Raw genomic sequence first — 6,000 nt, 5'->3', positions numbered from 1 at the left:
GGTTTTTCATTTGTCTTGTTTTATACTTCGTTTATTTTTGTTTCTTAAATCCCACATATCACTGAGATCACATAGTATTTTTTCTTTTTTGGACCATTTTTTAATTGGATTATTTGTTATCTTGGTGTTGAGTTGTATAACTTCTTTATAAATTTTGGATACTGACTCCTTATTGGATATGTCATTTGCAAATGTCTTCTCCCATCCAGTAGGTTGTCTTCAAGCTTTGTTGATTATTTCCTTTGCTGTGCAGAAGCTTTTTATTTTGATATAATCCTAAGAGTTTATTGTTGCTTTTGTTTCCCTTGCCTCAGGAGACATTTCTAGAAAGATGTTGCTATGGCCAATGCCCGAGAAATTGCTGCCTATGCTCTCTTCTAGGATTTTTATAGTTTCAGGTCTCACATTTAGGTCCTTAATCCATTTTGGGTTTATTTTTGTGTATGGTGTAAGAAAGTGTTCCAGGTTCATTCTTTTGCACGTAGCTGTCCAGTTTTCCCAATACCATTTGTTGAAGAGACTCTCTTCTTCCCATTGCATATTGTTGTCTCTTTTATTGAAGATTAATTGACCATATAATTGTGGGCTTATTTTGGGGATTTCTATTCTGTTCCACTGATATATGTGTCTATTTTTATGCTAGTACCGTACTGTTTTAATTACTATAACTTTGTAATATAACTTGAAATCTGGAATTGTGATACCTCCAGTTTTGTTTTTCTTTTTCAAGATTGCTTTGGCTATTCAGGGTCTTTTGTGGTTCCATATAAATCTTAGGATTGTTTGCTCTAGTTCTGTGAAAAATGCTGTTGGTGTTTTGATAGGGATTACATTAAATTTGTAGATTGGTTTGGGTAGTGTGGATATTTTAACAGTATTTGTTCTTCTAATTCATGAACACAGAATATCTTTTCATTTGTGTCATCCTCAATTTCTTTCATCAATGTTTTATAGTTTTCAGAATATAGGTCTTTCACCTCTTTGGTTAAGTTCATTCCTAGGCATTTTATTGTTTCTGGTGCAATTGTAAATGGGGTTGTTTTCTTAATTTCTCTTTCTGCTACTTCATTATTTGTGTGTAAAAATGCAATGGATTTCTATATATTGATTTTTTATCCTGAACTTTTCTGAATTCATTTATCAGTTCTAGTGGTATTTTGGTGGAGCCTTTGCATATTCTGTATATGAATCATGCTGTCTTCAAATAGTGAGAGTTCTACTTCTTTCTTTCCAATTTGGTTGCCTTCTCTTTCTTTTTGTCATCTGATCGCTGTGGCTAGGATTTCAGTACTATTTTGAATAAAAGTGGTGAGAATGGACATCCCTGTCACGTCCCTGATCCTTAGGGGAAAAGCTCTTAGTTTTGAGTATGATGTTAGGTGTGGGTTTTTCATAAATGGCCTTTATTATGTTGAGGTATGATTCCTCTAAACCTACTTTGTTGAGGGTTTTTATCATGAATGGATGTTCTATTTTGTCAGATGATATTTCTGCATGTATTGAAATGATCTCTTGGTTTTTATCCTTTCTCTTATTGATGTGATGTACCACATCAATTAATTTGTGAATGCTGAACTACCCCTGCATTGGTAGGGGGACATGCTTCAGTGGTTAGTAAGGAAGAACTCTTCCAAAGGGTGATATTTAAGCTAAAACCTAAAACATGAGCCAGCTGGAAAAGTGAGAAGAGATATGGGGGGTATTTCAGACAGAGGTAACAATAGGTGCAAAGGAGCCAGGCAGGAAAAACTTTGATGAAATAGAGAAACTGGGCCACATGAAGAAAAGCAAAATACATGAATGACTAAAGGAAGGGGAATGCTTGAAAGGTAAAATGCTTTACTTCGTCTTCTAAAGGTACTGAATTTGGCCCTGAGAAAAATGCAAGTATTATCAAAGAAGCCAAAGAGTTGCTTGGATGGAAAGAAAATTATTTCTAATCCTGTCTTCTTTTCACTTGGGAGGTTACTAGACGCTGAGTATGATGGTGCTTTCACAAACCTTAAGATTACTGGTTGAATGTGACTTCAGGGATTTTCAGACATCTTGTATATCAAAACCCAAATAAGAGAAGCCTGCCCACTGCATTTTGCTGGAAGTACTTGTTTAAATAGTTCAGTATGGTTTTTATTCTTCAATTGTCATAAGGATTTTTCTGGCACTCAAAGAGTTACACACCCATTTGTCCGTCAACTGAAATAGAAATATTACTCAAGAGAGTGTTCACAGGCACATGTCTAAATAAATGCGGGTGAGACAAGTGAAAAATGGCTCAGTCCTACATACCCTCGGCATTCTAGGAAGCATGTGTACATTTTGAAACTGATTGCTTTTCTAATTCTCTGTGTATCATATTGACGGCTTTAAAAAGAATTTACTGATTTCCTTGATGAAGAGTTTAGCAAATGCAGAATTGAATCTTAATTTCTGAATGCTTTGATTGCTTCTAATTGCCTTTTGTTTCTTTATGTATCTCAGTTTAATACCACAGAAAGCTTTTGAATCATTAACGCTGGAAACATAAGCCCACCACTTCATCCCACAATAAGTAAATCATAGGCATCCAGGCTAGCCAGCAAATCTGACCTGGAAGTGTCTTTTCTAAGGTTCAGCTGGGAGATTTGTCTGTCTTCAGCGGCTTAAATCATTTGTCATCTTAGTGGAAATTTTCAGGATGCCCTCAGAGCTATAAATTTCCAGCCTGGTATGGAAATTCATTGCCCCATCCACATCTGAACATTCTAGATATGGAAAAAGCTTTAAGTTATATTCACTGTCTGAAACAGCAAGGGAATCTTAAAGTCCTCTTATTGCAAGCTCCTTCTCCTCCTTCTCCCCCAACCCAGCAGAAGTAAAGGTATAATGCAAAGGTAGCCTTAAAATAACATGTACCGAAGGTTATGGTTAGCTCTTAGCTTAAGAATACAAACTTCAGAATTAGACCTGGATTCAAATCCAGACTCCCAGCTTTTAGTTGTATGCCCTCGGGAAAGTTATTTACTCTCTGAAACTCAGATTTTTCATCTAAGGAATGGAGGGAATAATCTCTATCCCAAATGGCTGTTATAAGAATCAAACAATATACATAAAACATATAGCCTAGTTCTCAGCACACAATAAGAGCGCATGAAACTTATCAATGGATTGTTACCCAAGCCAGTTAATTTATAGATAAGGAAACTCATCTATCTGTGAAATATCTAAGAGGCCACACACTTGTCCAATGTCTAATGGAATGACTGGTACAGAACCATAGAGTTGAAGGCTCTTACTTTTTACACCAGAGTTCATTCTGCTCTAAATGCTCGAGTACTTTGGTCCTCAAGTGCTAAGTGCAGAATTGTTCTTCCTGCTTTCTTATTTTTCTTATCACTTACACTTTTGGTTCTAGCTTGCCATCCGTGTGAACCTTAAGTTAACCAATATACTCATCTGAAAAAATATAAGAACAGTGCAAAATAATTAGAAGGTGAAAAACCTAATTAGAAAAGAAATATTCTGAGAATATGGTACAAAATAGTTAGAAGAAATACATATGCAAAAAAACTGTAGAATAATGGCTTTGTTTTGAATGATGGTACTTTTCTTTTTAATTTGCTAAAGGAATTTTTCTTGCTAAAGGAAAAACAATTCTTTTTTTTTTTTTAAAGATTTTATTTATTTGACAGAGAGAGAGAGAGACAGCCAGTGAGAGAGGGAACACAAGCAGGGGGAGTGGGAGAGGAAGAAGCAGGCTCCCAGCAGAGGAGCCTGATGCGGGGCTCGATCCCAGAACGCCGGGATCACGCCCTGAGCCGAAGGCAGATGCTTAACGACTGAGCCACCCAGGCACCCCAGGAAAAACAATTCTTGAAGCAAACTTTAATATATAGTCTTTGTATATGAATGTATGTTTATATTACAAAAAAAATGTTTTTAAGAATTTTTTCCCCCTAAATGTCTTGGCTAAACAAGAAGGGTTTATAGAGGTGAACAAGAAGAGAGACTTAGTGCTGTTCTTCCCCTGTGACAGGAGGGATTTTACCAAGAAATAGAAGATGGATGCCACCTTGTTCCCACTGCCAAAAGGAGTTCCACTGAAGTCCAAAGCAGAAGAGGGAAGTGAGTAAGTGATTCTTGCTGATCTAGAACAGTAACCTGGGAGTCGAGAAGGAGCTTTCCCCTCTTGTGCTAGCTGAGCATTATTTCAGCCTTGTTTTCTTGGGCCCCCAGCCTCTTGCCCTTGGTATCACCCCTGACCTGGGAGGGCATAGCCCAGGACCTCTTGCTGCCTGTGGGCCCCCAGTGAAGCTTACTGGAAATGTGACAGCAGTAATAGTACTGCTGTGGTTCCTTGGTTGATATTAAGTAAGATTCCTTTTATTCTTATTTACATAAGCAAAATGTGCTAGTAACCACAAATAATACAAGTAATATGAAACGTTAGAGTGAGAAAAACAAGTCCTCTTTGCCCATAGCACTTGGTATCTTGCTTTTTTCACTTGACCATATGTCTTGGAACTCTCACATAGTAAATATAAATCTCATTTTTTTTTTCAATCTTCATATAGTATTCTACAATATAAATGCACAAAATTCATTTAACCATTCCCTAATTGAGGCAAATTTCTGCCCTTTTCCAATTGTTCTTTATTATAAATAAAGCTGCAATGACTCTGTTTGTTTTTGAACATGAATGAATGTTTCAAAAGAATAGATTCTTAGAAATGTAATTCAGAATTCCAAGGATATGCTTATTTTAAATTTCAATAGATATTTCAAAGTTTTCATCAAAAAAGTTTGTATCAGTGTTCTCCCTATTACAGACTGTCTGGAAATCACCTATTTCTACCTGATAATACTGGTGTCGATCTATTCTTCACAACCTGATTGGTTATAACGTGTACCTCATTGCTTATTTTGCATTTCCTTTATTACTTTTGAGACTAAGCAACTCTTTAAGTTTTATCATTCTTTTTGTGTGTGTGAACTCTCTCTTCATTTCTTTTAACCAGTTTTACATTTTATTCTTTTCAATAATTTCAGGAGATTTTAATAGATTTTTTATATTATATTTTGTTTTATATATTTTGCAGAGACTTTCAGTGGGACCTTTTATTTTAGGGGTCTTTTGTCATACAGATCTTTCAGTTTGTTCAAAGTAAGACTTTTTTTATTAGTGGCTCCTGGAATTTATGTCTTTCTTAGGAAGACCTTCATTACCATCTCCCCTAACATTATGAAAGCTGATGTACTAAAATTTACTGTAGTTTCTTCCTGCTTTGGGTTTTTTTTAAATTAGTGTTAGGATTTAATCCATTTGGATTTTGTGTGCGTGATGTGATACTGGCATCCAAATTAAATCTTTTTCAGATTTTCCAACCCTCTCAATATAATTTTTGAATAGTCTGTCCTTTTTGCTCTGATTTGAAATGCATGTTCCTTTGTTTTTGAATTGCCTTCTTCAGTTTGATTTGTTCATTTCTTTATTCTGAACCAATACAACATTATTTAACATAAACCTAGCATATTTTGATAACTGAAAAGTCAGGTCCTTCCTCCTTGTTCTTTTTTTTTTCAAATTATATTGCTTGTTCTTGTGCATTTTCTCTTCCACATGAACTCTAAAATCAGCTTATCAAGTTCAATAAATCTCGTGTTGGGATTTTTATTAGGATTGCATTGAATTTATGGATTAATTTGGAAAGGTGACATCTTTATAATATCAACTCTTTCATTCAGAAACATGTATAGCTTTCCATCCATCAGATCTTCTTTTATATCTTCCATAAAATTTTATAGTTTTCTTCACATGGACCTGGCATTGTTCTTGTTGGTTTATTCCTAGGGGATGGTTTTTAAAGCTTATGTTGCCCCTGGGAATGGGCTCTTTAGATTTTGGTTTTCTGCAGAGAAAGAGATATGAGAATGAAAAGAAAGCAGGTGCTGAAAGAACAGGAGAGAGAAGAAAAAGAGAAGTTAGAAAGGGAAGATGAGATATGAACAAGGAAGACAGAGAGG

This window comes from Ursus arctos, unplaced genomic scaffold (assembly GCF_023065955.2).
Source record: "Ursus arctos isolate Adak ecotype North America unplaced genomic scaffold, UrsArc2.0 scaffold_33, whole genome shotgun sequence".
Taxonomy (NCBI): domain Eukaryota; kingdom Metazoa; phylum Chordata; class Mammalia; order Carnivora; family Ursidae; genus Ursus; species Ursus arctos.
Note: the sequence above shows the minus strand (reverse complement) of the source record.